General features: G+C 43.8%; 1 protein-coding gene and 1 long non-coding RNA gene across 4 annotated transcripts in view; one reads left to right on the forward strand and one right to left on the reverse strand.

The window, feature by feature from the left end:
* Window positions 1-12351, reverse strand: part of CTCF (CCCTC-binding factor) — a 49282-nt gene extending 36931 nt beyond the window's left edge. For 2 of the 3 annotated variants that reach the window (XM_045890911.3, XM_045890909.3), the window contains exons 1-3: window positions 12128-12351; window positions 7021-7132; window positions 5648-5760 (exon numbers count right to left, since the gene is read on the reverse strand). The gene's annotated coding sequence lies outside the window, so the exon portion shown is untranslated. The remainder of the gene's footprint in view (window positions 1-5647; window positions 5761-7020; window positions 7133-12127) is intronic. The other variant, XM_045890910.3, reaches the window with a different exon arrangement.
* LOC135362821 (uncharacterized) lies at window positions 11066-13694 on the forward strand. Its single transcript, XR_010408080.1, has 2 exons — window positions 11066-11577; window positions 13449-13694. It is a non-coding gene; the product is annotated as an uncharacterized LOC135362821 (long non-coding RNA).
* The last annotated feature ends 1192 nt before the right edge of the window (window positions 13695-14886 follow it).

The raw sequence follows: 14886 nt of genomic DNA on the forward strand, positions 1-14886 counted from the left end.
AGGATTCTGAACAGTTATGACATCTCAAAATCTATGCACTCAAATGTACAATTAACTTGGCTCTTAACTCAAAGTCCATTTACTCTTGTATTAAAAATAATTCAAACAATGGGGAAGAGAAGAGATGAAGTATTAGAGGCAAGAAGCTAGAGCCAAAACCAAGAGACTTATCCCCAAAGGAACAGATTAGAAAACTTAACAATCAGCAATAAGGAAGTACATTCCTAGTAATTTGAAATAACACAGGGTATCTAATGGGGAAAATGTTCATTAACATATAACATGAAGAAAGATTACAAAAGAGGATGCAAGACAGGATTCCAACTTAATTTAACAAAATGAAACAAATAAAACTATACAAATAGCATTTTTGGTGAGATCCCCTACCTTAAGTCAGGCAGGTATTACATCTCTCCTGGACCGATGCAATGGCCTCTCAACTAGTTTTCCTGCTTCCCCTCTTGCTTCCTTACCACCATTTTTCACACAGTGGACAAAGATTTCTAAGATGGAAATTTATTATCAGCAAGGAGACTTCAATTCTGAAACCTCCCCTGTGAAAACTTGTAAGCTTAAGCCTACACTCTTTCACCTGGACTACAGGGTCCTCTAAGGTCCTATCAGCAGAGCTGCATCCAGCCCCATACACTCTTTCATAACTGCTTTCAGTGGCCAGAACTTCCTAGGCTTCTCTCCTCCTGCCTCTGGGCCTTTGTGCATGCCATTCCCTCTTCTGGGAATATACAAGCAATTAAACTTCTATGAAGTCATCCTATAAATACACTAGTACAAGTACCCAAAGAGATATATGCAAGGATATCTACTAGAACATCTTTCCCTAACAGCAAGACTGAAAACAACTCAAATGTCCAGAGCTATGTATATAGTATGCTACCATCTGTGTTTTCTTAAAAGGATACACAAAACACATATGTTTATGAATGCACAGAATTTTCTCTGGAAGGATATATGAAAAATTAGTATTTATTACCTCTCAGGAAGAAAACTGAGGGATCAGAGGTGGGAAGAAGTTATTACTTTCCACTACACATTTTGTACTATTTGAAATATTCCCATGTTTTTATTTAATGTAGTAGTTACAAAATACTTATATAGCACAATTACATTTTGTCTTTGAAACTGTATTATATGGGGGCGCCTGGGTGGTTCAGTCGGTTAAGTGTCTGACTCTTGATTTCAGCTCAGGTCATGATCTCAGAGTTGTGAGACTGAGCCCTGCATCGGGCTCTGTGCTGGGTATGGAGCCTGCTTAAGATTCTTTCTCCTGGGCGCCTGGGTGGCTCAGTTGGTTGAGCAACTGCCTTCAGCTCAGGTCATGATCCTGGAGTCCCGGGATTGAGTCCCACATCAGGCTCCCTGCTCAGCAGGGAGTCTGCTTCTCCTTCTGACCCTCCCCCCTCTCATGTGCTCTCTCTCTCCTCTCATCCTCTCTCTCAAATAAATAAATAAAATCTTAAAAAAAAAAAAAAAGATTCTCTCTCCCTCCCCCTCACCTTCTCTAAAAACAAAAACAAAAACAAAACAAAACACCAAACTGTATTATAATGTACATGCCCATTTACAGACGTGCAGGGAAAAAACCCAAAGGGGAACACACCAAACTGTTAATAGTGTTTATCTCTGTGGAAAGAAAACTAAAAAGAGTTCTTTAGATTTTAGTATAGTTCCACAACTATTAGACTCTTCCAAAGAATGAAACTAAACATTATTCAGATGATACAAAAAAAGTTTAAGACCAAATATAAGTGAGGAGAGTTCTAAGAATTGCCTCTGCAACCTCAATTCCTCCTAACACTTGGGCAGATACATGGCTGCCCGGCCCCTCCCTCCTGCCTACATTTCTGCAACAGTGTTCTGGCAAGGTTTTGAATCCACTCAGGAAGTCTAGACTTTACTGCCGGAATAAACTAGACAAAAATTCCTTTTATTATTTCATTATATTTATCAGAAAGCTTCAGTACTATTTCCTACTGTATTGGATTCCTTTTCCCTTTAAAAATTATATAATACATGAGACGCCTGGGTGGCTCAGTCCATTAAGCGTCTGCCTTCAGCTCAGGTCATGATCCCAGGATCCTGGGATCGAGTCCCACATGGGGCTCCTCGCTCAGCAGGGAGCCTGCTTCTCCCTCTGCCTGCTGCTCCCCCTGCTTGTGCTTGCTCTCCCTCATTCTCTCTCGACAAATAAATAAAATCTTTAAAAAAAAATTATATATGTAAATACGAGAAAACTCAGATAACCAAGAATATACATCTATAGGTTTTATTTTATTTTATTTTTTTAAAGATTCCATTTATCAGGGCGCCTGAGTGGCTCAGTCGTTAAGTGTCTGCCTTCGGCTCAGGTCGTGATCCTAGGGTCCTGGGATCGAGCCCCGCGTCGGGCTCCCTGCTCAGAGGGAGGCCTGCTTCTCCCTCTCCCACTCCCCCTGCTTGTGTTCCCTCTCTCGCTGTGTCTCTGTCAAATAAAAAAAAAAAAAAAAGATTCCATTTATCTATTTGTCGGAGAGAGGCGGCACAAGCAGGGGGAGTAGCAGGCAGAGGGAGAAGCAGGCTCCCAGCTGAGCAGGGAGCCCAATGAGGGGCTCAAACCCAAGACCCTGGGATCAAGACCTGAGCCGAAGGCAGACACCTAACTGACTGAGCCACCCTGGCATCCCTATATTATTTTTTTAAAGATCTTATATGTTTATTTGAGAGAGTGAGAGCGAGAGAGAGCATCAGCAGGGGGAGGGGCAGAGGGAGAAGCAGACTTCCCACTGAGCAGGGAGCCGGAAATGGGGTTCGATCCCAGAACCCTGGGATCATGACCTGAGCTAAAGGCAGACGCTTAACAGACTGAGCCACCCTGGCACCCCTATAGGTTTTTTGTTTTTTAAGATTTTATTTATTCATTTTTGAGACACAGAGAGAGAGAGAGAGCATGAGCAGGGGGAGAGGCAGAGGGAGAAGCAGGCTCCCCGCTTAGCCAGGAGCCCGATGTGGGGCTCAATCCCAGGGCCCTGGGATCATGACCTGAGCCGAAGGCAGACGTTTAACCATCTGAGCCACCCAGGCACCCCCCATAGGTTTTATATACACATTCTGGTTTATATCCACAGTCCCCTCCTTATACACACACACGTATCTGTGCATACTATTTGATAATCTCCTTTATATAATACATCTCGAATCTCTACCTTTCAGTATGTTACTATACATAATACAATAGTTGCATGACATCCTATTATACAGATATTCATAATTTAATCACTCCATTTTTTAATATGGTCATTCCCAAATTCTGGTAATTCTACTTTATTTAAAACAAAAAACAAAACAAAAAAAAACCCCAGAAAAATTTATTTGTGCTACAAGATGTTATACAAACTATAAAAAACCAGGAAGTTACCCCAGACCTAGCCACCCTTGAACTATTAGTTTTTTAATTTATTTTGACCAGTGTTTTGATGTCTGTTTAGTCTTTTTCCTAGGCATTCATTCATTCAATTACTGAGTTCTTTTTTTTTTTTTTTTAAGATTTTATTTATTTATTTGACAGAGAGCACAAGCAGGGGGAGTGATAGGGAGAGGGAGAAACAGGCTCCCGCTGAGCAGGGAGCCCAACGTAGGACTTGATCCCAGGACTGAGATCATGACCTGAGCTGAAGGCAGATGCTCAACCAAATGAGCCACCCAGGCGCCCCTACTCACTGAGTTCTTGCTATGTGCCAGGTTTTTGGTTTTTTACTTTTATTCCATAACTATTTTTTTGTATTATACTAAAAAAAAAACAACAAAAAAAACTTCATAAGTATTTTGCTGGTTAATAGTATCCCCAATCAATTTCTTTTTGTGGTTGTCAAACATCACTCCCAACATGGGTGTGCTCCTGTTTACTTATCCATTTCTCTATTGCTCAACAGATTTTGATTAATGTAATTTTCTCATCCACAAAGTCCCAATTTACTTGGTTCACATAATTTTTGTACAGTCTGGTAGTCATCACTGTAGCTTAATTCAAAATATATACACAATGACCAACTTTTTTTTTTTTTTTAAGATTTTATTTATTTATTTGACAGAGAGAGACACAGCGAGAGAGGGAACACAAGCAGGGGGAGTGGGAGAAGCAGGCTTCCCAGAGAGCAGGGAGCCCAATGCGGGGCTCAATCCCAGGACCCTGGGATCATGACCTGAGTCGAAGGCAGACGCTTAATGACTAAGCCACCCAGGCACCCCTACAATGACCAACTGTTCTAAAGTCTAAAGATTATCACTTTACTTCTACATAGCACATTATAGTGTTACAAATATATATATTTCCCCCCAACAATACATTTAACTGCCATAAGCCTGTCATTTTACCAATGAGAAAAGGAAGGCACACGGAAGTCACCCCTAATGGACTTGCCCAAGGCCCTACAGCTATTCAGCTGCACTGACTAAACCTTGGTGCCCTAATAGGATTAAAATCAAATTTTATGCTCCTTTTGAATTTCCTCATACACCTACAGCAGGGTTTCTCCTCCAGAAAGCCTTTCTCAACCTCTTTCACCAACTCCTGTAACTGACTATCCTCCCTGCATCCAAAACACACTTTTATCGGAGCACAAATAACACTTAATTACTGATTCCTTGCCCCATACTCAAGACCCTCTGGAAAACAATCTTTTTCTTATTCATCTTCAAATACCCAGTACCTAATGCAGTACCTGACACAAAGTAGAAAGGCAAGTGTTCAAAGAATGGAATGAACACATTACAAGTGTTCAATAAATACTGTAAATATTTAGAGCACATCTAAACATCTGGTTGATCCAATTCAAATATGTTTCAGAGAAAGTCACACTCCATTGTGTCTGGAACAAATCAGGTTCAAATATAAAACTTGTATTCAAAGAATAGATATTATCAATATAGAAAATATAATTCTTAAGTGCCACTTATATTAAGAGCAATAAACTAGTAACAATACTTAGTAATTCTAAAACACACAAAACAGTTTAGATGCTTCTGAATAATTGTCTTAGGAGTCACAAGGTCTACCAGCTTAAGACTTAGCCATTTTATTATGACACTGATTACATAACAACTTGAATGGGGGAGGTAACAAAATCAGTATAAACTGTTAATTATACTCGAGTTAATGTGACATTTGCTTTCAAAATTCTCTTCTGTAGAATTTGCAATTTTAGATCTGATTTTGCTCATTGCTTTATTTAAAAATTATAATTCTTAGGTCATTGGAATGGTCTTAATATTTCTGACTTGGTCCAGCCATCCAGAAACTCCCTACCAATCTGTGCAGAGCTCTTGTGCATGTTGAACATGTGCAAGAACATGCATGCAAGCTAACAAGAACCATTTAATACAATTTAACATCTATATTCCACAGTAGGATACTACAGGGAACAAAGAAAGAAGCTGGATGGTAGAGCTGTTCTATAGCTCAAAAGTATTGCTTCTCGAATACTAAAGTAAAAGTATTTCCACTATAGTACCTATACAAAAAGCAATTCTTATTCCCAGGTACTTATGACCCACTTTGTTGAAAACCTGTGTTATCTTAGACAGTCATACAGAGTTCCCATTCTGATGCTAAAATATGTATTTGTTTTAAAGTAAAAATTTAAAAATTACTTACCAGTCAAATTACTTAACTCACCGCCCCCTCAATGAGCACAATTGAAGCTCCAAGAAGATGGGTCATGTTTATCTTGTGACTTCAAGTACCCCGGAATCATACCACTTTGTACCCTAAGGGTATTCATATCCCAGTTTGAGAAACAGGGATCTAAACAATTAAATAGCCATAACACTTAAAAGTGACCAACATGTTCCTATAATCCCATTCCCCAAACTCTTATGGCTAGTTTTCTCAACAGCTTTTCAAATCAGTATTGTTTTTCTTTTCAGCACTCATTAATATGTACTCTGTGTCAACACTCCTAAAAAAAACCCTGCAAGGTACAAATTATTTCTGCAGTGACAGAATAATAGCCCATAGACCTTGTCCTTCCCATCTATCAATGTACCAAGCTGCCCATGGAAAACAGAGATGTGAAGAATAGTAGAGCTTTCACTCCTGTTCCCTTCCTCCTCTCTATTTGCTCCAGGCCCAGCTTTTAAGAAAAATCTTAGTAGTCATCACTTAGATGATTCATTCACACAAGCTTATCTAATGTCAGCATTTCTAATTCCCACCTCTCTTTTGCCGTTACAAAAGTGCAATTAAACTATTTTCACATTTTTAAAACATTTTCACATTTTCTAGGGGATAAGAAAGATGTGCTTTCTGATAGCCTGAGAAGAGATAATTTTCCTACTCAGAAACCTACTTTGTTGTTTATGAGATTCCAAAGACTAGTAGATCTCAACATTTATAAGGCCTGTTTCAAGTTCCCTATGATGTCCATTATATTTTATAACAGACATTGTAGGCTACAGTAAATTTTAAGTGACACTTTAAAATGTTTTTAAAAGTTATTCGTAATGACTATAACTGATGGAAAAATGGGTTATCAGCTAGGCTAACTCAAGTTAGCTAAGACAACTTTTATCTAAGATGTTTCCCCAAGAACAGGATTCCATCAAAATTTCAAATTGCCCTAGGCCGTGGACTTTTGAGGTCATTTGCCAATAGTTAAAAAATATATTCCAACGGTTTCTGCAGAAAAACAACCATTTCCTGGGGTCTTTCTACATACACACTCAGAATGGTACTTAATGCTTTACACACATTCTCATCAACTTGGAGAACAGCCTCTGTTAACTGGTGTTGTTCTCTCACAAATGGGGACCGTAGGAGTAGAAAGGTTAAGTAACTTGCTCAGTGTCACCCAGCTAGCATATGGCAGTACAGTTCCAAACCAAGGACTCGAACTATAAAACCGGTATGCCCTCAATCACCCACTGTCCTGCATCTCCTATTCCCAAGAACAATATAGCAAATCCTCCAACCCCAGAAAGGATTTACTACTCCCATTTTCAAGACCAAGAAATGGAAAGAGCATTTACCTCTCCGTGACTGCAAAGTCAGTTTGAGGAGGGAAAACAGAACTCTCAAGCCCCTGGTTAGCAATCTGTCCACTAGTGCATCTTGTTCTTTGGCTCCAGATCTGTGATCATTCTAAAACAGAAACACAAATAGTTTTATGAATACCAAATATACACAAATGCACATATAATATGAAAAGCAAAATGAGGGCAAGATGAAAACTGATAAAATTGTCAAAAAACAATATACTTGTTAACAGGTGACATTACTAAATGAGGCATTCCATAAATTCTATCAAGCCAATAAAACACTCACACTTATTTTTTAGACATTTGCTTAATATATAAAGGATCTGTAATTATCAAAACAGTACCCCAGTGGGGTGCCTGGCTGGTTCAGTTGGTGGAGCACGTGACTCTTGATCTCAGGGTTCTGGGTTTGAGCCCCAAGTTGGGTATAGAGAGTATTTAAAAAAAAAAAAAATCAAATCTTAAAAAAAAAAGTACACCATTACGATCTTGCAAGCAAATAATGGCCCATGTATGTAGTATATTCAAGCTGACAAAAAATTAATTCTTATAGATATAGTAGTAGTCCTTTAACAGTATCATTTCCTTATATTCAGCAAGTACTGGCTTTACTGATTAAGGTAGTTTATACCACAAGACTGTATTTTTCAGTTTAATAAGATAACTATGGAGAGAGCTTTCACTGACTTGAAATTCCTAGAAGCATAGCAATGAAATACTTTGTTAGCTGACATTTTCCTCCTTAAATTACAAATAAATTAACTGTCAAGCTTCAAGCTTCAGGCAACAGTAGAGTGGAACTTATTAGGAAGGAAGGAAGGAAGGAAGGAAGGAAGGAAGGAAAACTCACAAGTGAAATTAAAGTGCTAAAATTGAGGGTGCCTGGGTGGCTCAGTTGGTTAAGCGACTGCCTTCGGCTCAGGTCACGATCCTGGAGTCCAGGAATCGAGTCCCGCATCGGGCTCCCTGCTCGTTGGGGAGCCTGCTTCTCCCTCTGACCCTCCCCCCTCTCATGTGCTCTCTGTCTCTCTCATTCTGTCTCAAATAAATAAAATCTTTAAAAAAAAAAAAAATTGAGTTAAGAGTTTCCAAACAGGGGCAGCTGGGTGGCTCAGTCGTTAAGCGTCTGCCTTCAGCTCAGGTCATGATCCCAGGGTCCTGAGATCGAGCCCAGCATCGGGCTCCCTGCTCCGCGGGAAGCCTGCTTCTCCCTCTCCCACTCCCCCTACTTGTGTTCCTGCTCTCACTATCTCTCTCTGTGAAATAAATAAATAAAATCTTTAAAAAAAAAAAAAAGGGGCGCCTGGGTGGCTCAGATGGTTAAGCGTCTGCCTTCGGCTCAGGTCATGATCTCAGGGTCCTGGGATCGAGTCCCGCATCGGGCTCCCTGCTCCTTGGGAGCCTGCTTCTCCCTCTGCCTCTCTCTCTCTCTGTCTCTCATGAATAAATAAATAAAATTTAAAAAAAAAAAAAAAATAAAAATAAAAAATAAAAAAAAAAAAAAGTTTCCGAAAAATCTCGCATATCAGGTAAAACTAGGAAGGAATTCATCTCATAATTAACTAAAGCCCATAAAATCAAGCTGATAAAATATTTTCTTAGATGAAGCTAAAGAAGTCTTCTCTGCTAAGAGGCAATTTACAACTTGAATTGAGGATTAGTATATCTAGTCCAAGAAACACTATTTTTTTTTTTAAGATTTTATTTATTTGACAGAGAGAGACACAGAGAGAGAGGGAACACAAGCAGGGGGAGTGGGAGAGGGAGAAGCAGAATCCCTGCTGAGCAGGGAGCCCAATGCAGGGCTCGATCCCAGGACCCTGGGATCCTGACCTGAGCCGAAGGCAGACGCTTTAACGACTGAGCCACTCAGGCACCCCAAGAAACACTTTTGTATTGGAGTCCATATATTGTTACTAGCAGGTCTCAAAGGAGATGAGATTTTATGTACCTCAACATTCTAAGGGTGAATAAAAATGAAGATCAAGTATGGAAAAATCACTATTCTTGGTATATATATTAGCAGTCTATACGCATTGTTCCATCTTTGCACTCAAATACTAATCACTAAGAAAATGCACAAAGATACTGCCAGAGAAGATTTGAAGATAGTGACTAGATAAAGTTTAGGGATGTTTAGAAAAACAAATATGGTATGCCAAATCCACACATCCAATTGCAAACCAGGGTCTTCAAGATTACACATTATTTGCCATTATTGTTCTTTCCAAAGCGGTATGCTCTTTCTCGAAGTATTAAATTATGACAAATTTTAGTTGTTTGAAGAAGGACATGATTTCTAGCAAAAGAGCTGAAGTCATCTGGGACCAAGACAGGTAAATAGGGTAGATAGATGATCAACTAAATTTCTGGTCTTAAAAAATGAAATGGAGGCTATAAAATGGATGATGGGGAGTAAATTTGATGCCAGCAGCATCCCTAAAGCAAAACAAAACAAAACAGAAAGTCTCTAGAGGAGACTTTTTGCCAGCAGGCACCACTGTGCAAGGCTCTGCCACAGGACTCCTCCGTGAGGCCTTAGTCAGCCACAGGTGGCCTCTGTACTCCCAAAGATCTCCCTCATTTTGTGTGTTGTTTAAAGCAAAATCCTAAAGCTCTTAGAATTGGAATGCATCTTATTCTAAGAATGACTTTTACAACTTCTAAATTTTCTTACGTTGGTTGAATAGATCCCTAAGGATGACTTTTACAATTCCTCTTGAATATGCAGTATTTTCTTAAGTGGGCAAACATTCCTGTTGTAATCTTTCTCATGTTACTCATTTAAGTAATAAGTTCCTTTGTGTAACCTTATATCCTCAATTTATTCTCTGTAGATTTCATTTTCCAATAAAGTATGAATCCTGGCATACAGGAAATCTCAAAGAATAGCAACTCTGTAGACAAAGTCTATACCATTAAAACAGCATAAATGATATGAAAGACTAAGAAGATGATGACTGCAGAGGGCAGAACTGTATGAAGAAACAAAACATGGTCTGTGGAGCACAACACTAACCAGGGAAAACAAGCTTTGCTCCTGGATCAATTACAGATCTTCTGGATTTTAATCTTTAACCCGAATAGAGCTTATTTTTATAAGTAAAACAGACTACCTGCCATCCACAATGTCAAAAGGAAAATAAAACCAAAAATCTCAAGAAATGCAAAAAATTACACAAATGGATTAATTTATTAGACAATTAAGCATAGTTCTGTTCTCAAATCTAACACTTCATCAACACTACTGCATTTGTTAGTGCAATTTTACTTTTACCAGAGAGCAGGGGGAGAAGGAATGTTTTGTAGGGTTAAAAAAAAAAGAGATGCTGAAAGACTCTCCTATAGAGGCAGATTCCTGCAAAATCCTACAGATTGAGATTACACACAGCAGACCCGACAACTTTGCTTAGCACCAGGCTGTTTTAATTTCCTCATACGCTTAACATAGCTTTTCTTAAAAAAAAAAAAAAAAGTTAATCAAAACCTTCCTCTCTCCAAAGCAACCCAAGCTGACACATCAACTACTGCACGATACTGTATTAAAGTACTAGAACATTTCAGGAACATAAGAGAGAAAACTATGGCAATCCAACAGGAAGCTTTTTAATCATTCAAGAAGACAATTAAGGACAATAAATTTAATATACATGCCCTGTTTAACTTCTTTTACCGCCTATAGGGGACGTAGATTTTTACCTTTCCTAGTTGATTTAAACTCAAAGCATGAAGACTACGTATGCGAATGTTTACTTAATGCTGCACTCTGGGCTACAGGAAGTCAGCTACTAAAGAGTAGTTACATTAGGCGTAGATATTTATAAACCAACTGCAACTAGTGACCCAGGATTCAATTACAACATCAACCCTCATATTTCAGCGTATGGGCAAATTACCAGTGGAGTCAAGAATAAATTCATTCTGCCCTACTGACGCTTTAGATCGGGTTGCACAATCCCGGGGCAGAACTGCCTTCGTCTAGCCCTAAAGCATCAAGTACTAAATACTGTACTAAGTTAGCTCGGGACATTTTAAAGCGGGAAGGAAACTCAAGGGTCGCCTGAACCAATTTAGCCAGCCCATAATCCCGAATTCAGGAATGTGTCACGTCACTTGAGATCAGAACGAAATTAAGTTTTGATCCCTTTGAGATCTCTTAGCGCACAAAGTCAGGCTATCACTACAAGGGGAGTCCGACCCTGGCTGTAGAAAAACTACTTGGTGCGGAACTCGAGTCTCTTCCGCCCACCGTGGGGGACCGCATCGGTCAGGTCCAGCGAGGAGCCCCGCCGTGAGTTTGGGGGCGCAGCCGGGCCCGGCGGGGGCGGCGAGCGCGCGTCCCCCCGCCCGCTCAGGCAGCGTCGAGGCGCGAGCAGCTCAGCCAGCCTTGCAGAGGGAGCTCTCGGCAGCTCTGGGGTCCCTCTGCTCGCAGCCGCAGCAGCGCCGCCTGCGCCACTCGGCGGAGACGGAGACCAGCGGCGGCGGCGCACAGACTGGGAGCGACCGCTGAGCAGCCGACCGGCAGGGGTATGCTCGCAAAGCGGCCGGGTAGGTTCCGGGGACCGGGCAAGCTGGAGGAGGGGCAGCCCGAGAGGCGTCGGCCAGGGCCCGACACCCATACTACACGGAAACCGGGCTGCGCGCGCGGCAGCAGTGGGTCCGGACCCTACAGCAAGGCGGGCGCGGGAGCCGGGACACAGAGATCGCCTTTCGGCTGCGGCCACCCGCCGCGGGAGGGGCGGAGGGCAGAGGGCGGGCCGCGGCCGGGCAATCAGTCGGGCCAAGAGCCGGCCTCGAGGGCAGAGACAAAGGAAGGAAAATGGAGTCGCCGGCGCGCGGGCCTCTGTTGCCGCCGCCGCCGCCGGAGGCCTAGCGCGCCGCCAGGAGGGAGGCCTAGCGGGAGGGTGTGGGGGGGGCGGCCGGGCCGCGGCGGCGACGGGCAATGGCGGCGGCCGCGCCGCAGCAGGGACGGTAGAGGGAGACAAACACCCCCCGGCGGCGGCGCTGGCGCCGGGCTGCAGCCAGCGCCGACCGGAGCGGCCCCATCGTGACACCTAGAGGCGGCCCGCGAAACCTCCTCCACCCCGGGCCCCCTTACCTCCGCGCCACACCCCCTGCAGCGCCCGCTCCGCCGCCGCTCCACCGCTCCGGCCACCCGGCGTCCCCGGCCAGCTCCGCGCACCCGCACGGGCTACCGCCACCGCCGCTGCCGCCAAAGAAGCAGCTCCGCGCACGGTTTAATCGCTCCACAGGCTCGGGCACAAAATGGCGGCGGCGCGGTGCAGTGCGCCTGCGTCGGCGCTGCCGGGGCCGCGGGTGCTGATAAGGGAAGGGACGGGTGGGGGGGCCGGCCGGGCGACGAGTGGAGGGCGGGGGAGGAAAGGTGAGGGGAGGGGTTGGCGCAGGGCAGCATGGGAGGCGGCCCCGGGCGCCAACTTTCAAAAACGGGCGCGATGGCGTCACGGGACGCGCCGCGAGTCGCGTCACGCCGCACGCGCCCTCCCGCGCCCTCGCCCGGTCGCGCGTGGGCTCTGCGGGCGCCGCGACGTCCGGGCTCCCGCTGGGTGGGGCTTCCTGGGCGGAGGCCGCCGCCTCTGGGCTGTACAGGATCCCAGGCTTGTTTGACCTGGTTCTCTAGCCGCAGTCTCCCGCCCTGAACCCGTAAAGGGGGGGTTGGGGGTGGGAGGGAGGGTGTTTGGAGGAAGCGCGCGCCGGGCTAGTTGGTGGAGCAGAGGCGGTTCTTGGGCCGGGCCCCGCCCAAGTCTCCGCCCAAGTCTCCGCCCTAGCCGGGCCGGACCCTCCCTCCCAGCTCCCCACCGCTGCCAGCCACGGTGTTAAGGCCGGGCTGGTCCCCATACACTCCCAGCTCCTCAGAACTGTACAGCGCCCGCGAGAGAGAGCGAGAAGGGCTGTCCTTGCCCAGTGGCTTTTGAGGGATCTCTCCGCCTCCTAAAACCGGGTGCAAGAGAAGGCATGGGCTTCCCCTTGGTGTCACCAGGCCACTTCAGCCAAGAAAGGCCAACGGAAGACCAGATTTGATGCTTTTACACGACCATACCGGTCTTTTGCCAAAAGAACTTTCTTATTTGGCGTGATTTAATGCTGTATTTTTTTTTTAAGATTTTATTTATTTATTTGAGACAGAGAGAATGAGAGAGAGAGAGCACATGAGAGGGGGGAGGGTCAGAGGGAGAAGCAGGCTCCCTGCCGAGCAGAGAGCCCGATGCGGGACTCGATCCAGGGACTCCAGGATCATGACCTGAGCCGAAGGCAGTCGCTTAACCAACTGAGCCACCCAGGCGCCCAATGCTGTATTTTTAAACGTGCATTTCTTGTCTCTGCTCGAGAGTTAAGTTCTCTGTGGGCGGTGCCTTTCAGCCCTTCAGCCTTACAGTGCGGTCGTCCCTCCCCCTCCCCAGGAAGCACCTGCGGATTCTACCCAACCAGCGGTGAAGTTCACCGACCACAGACTGGAAGACGTTCTGGTGACCCAGAGAGGAGAGCCTTTGGTACTTAGGGGAATCTGACTCGGGACTGTATTGTGAACTCCCGTACCTTAGATGTCACGGACAACAAACGGACCCAGCATCAAGGAGACAGTTTTTGCTCCATTCAGCTGATGGTTCTATTATGAGGATGCCAGTCCAATATTGACATTTTCTCGGGGTTTTGTTGAAAAAGGGAATCAGAAATCTAGATTTTTGTAATGTAAAATCTTCAGGTATTTAGGTGTTAGCAACTCAGGTGTTTTTAAACTGTATGAGCTGATTAAACCATATATATGTGTGTGGGCTATCACTTGGAGGAAAGAGTGAAGAGAAATTCCAAGGCCAGATCCTAGACACTCCAGCATTTAGAAATAGGATAATGGAGAAGGAAACTAAAAGGGGGCAGCCAGGAAGACAGAAAAAAGTCCACAAGCATGTTGAATTTGGAATCCATGGGCAGAGAAGGTTTCCGTAGGGGGGAGTGGTCAACTGTGTCTAATGCTGCTGAGAGGTCAACTTGGGCCAGAGACATGGCTTTTGGATTGGTCACCTTGGAATTCAATGGAGAATATCATTGGCAAATTTGGCTTGATTCATGTTGGTAAATCGAGACTTGAACCTCACTAGAATGGGTTGAGAATGAATGGAAAAGTAAGGAAATAGAGACAGCACACGTAGGCAACATGAGAAGTTTTGCTGTGAAGGGAGCAAAGAAATTTAGGGATAACTGGAAAGATACCGGCTCAAGGGAGGAGATGTTTTAAAAAATGGTAGGGTTCTGGAGCATGTTTATGTGCCATTGGGAGTGATATAGGAGAGAGAAGGCTTGCTTGACCTATATAGGAGTGAAATCCATGAGAGGATATAAGGAAACTAGGAGGACTAACCTTGGATAGGAACAGGATGCTTCCATTGTGATAATGGGTAATAAAGGTGAAGATCAATGCAAATGCTGGTGAGGGTAGGGGGAGCAAGCGTACAACTTTCCTAGTAGGACTGCCTTGGCAGCATTGGGTACCCATTTGAAGTTTGTGATCATGAATTTAAAGTTAAACCAGTTGGCCTAGTATGTGTTTTTTTCCAGCAATATTCAGCTGCTTGGGTACAGACATGCAGGAAAGAGATAATTTGGTTTCTCAACACCAGGGCCCAAGTTTTCTGGTTCCTAATCTCAGGTACTTGCCTTATTAATCACTTACTTAATATTCTAGAAATGTGTGAATATTTGAAAAATTTACATGTGACCCCTTTTTCTAGAAACCAAATGATTCCATTTGTCTCTTATGTATACCCGAGGACTCAAAAATAAAGGCAAACTTAGTGGAAATTACCAGATACCTCTGGAATATTTGCATCTTGCATTTTCTTC

Source organism: Mirounga angustirostris, unplaced genomic scaffold (assembly GCF_029215605.1).
Source record: "Mirounga angustirostris isolate CCGP_5_RB_7025 unplaced genomic scaffold, mMirAng1.0.hap1 SCAF_16, whole genome shotgun sequence".
In the NCBI taxonomy this organism is placed as follows: domain Eukaryota; kingdom Metazoa; phylum Chordata; class Mammalia; order Carnivora; family Phocidae; genus Mirounga; species Mirounga angustirostris.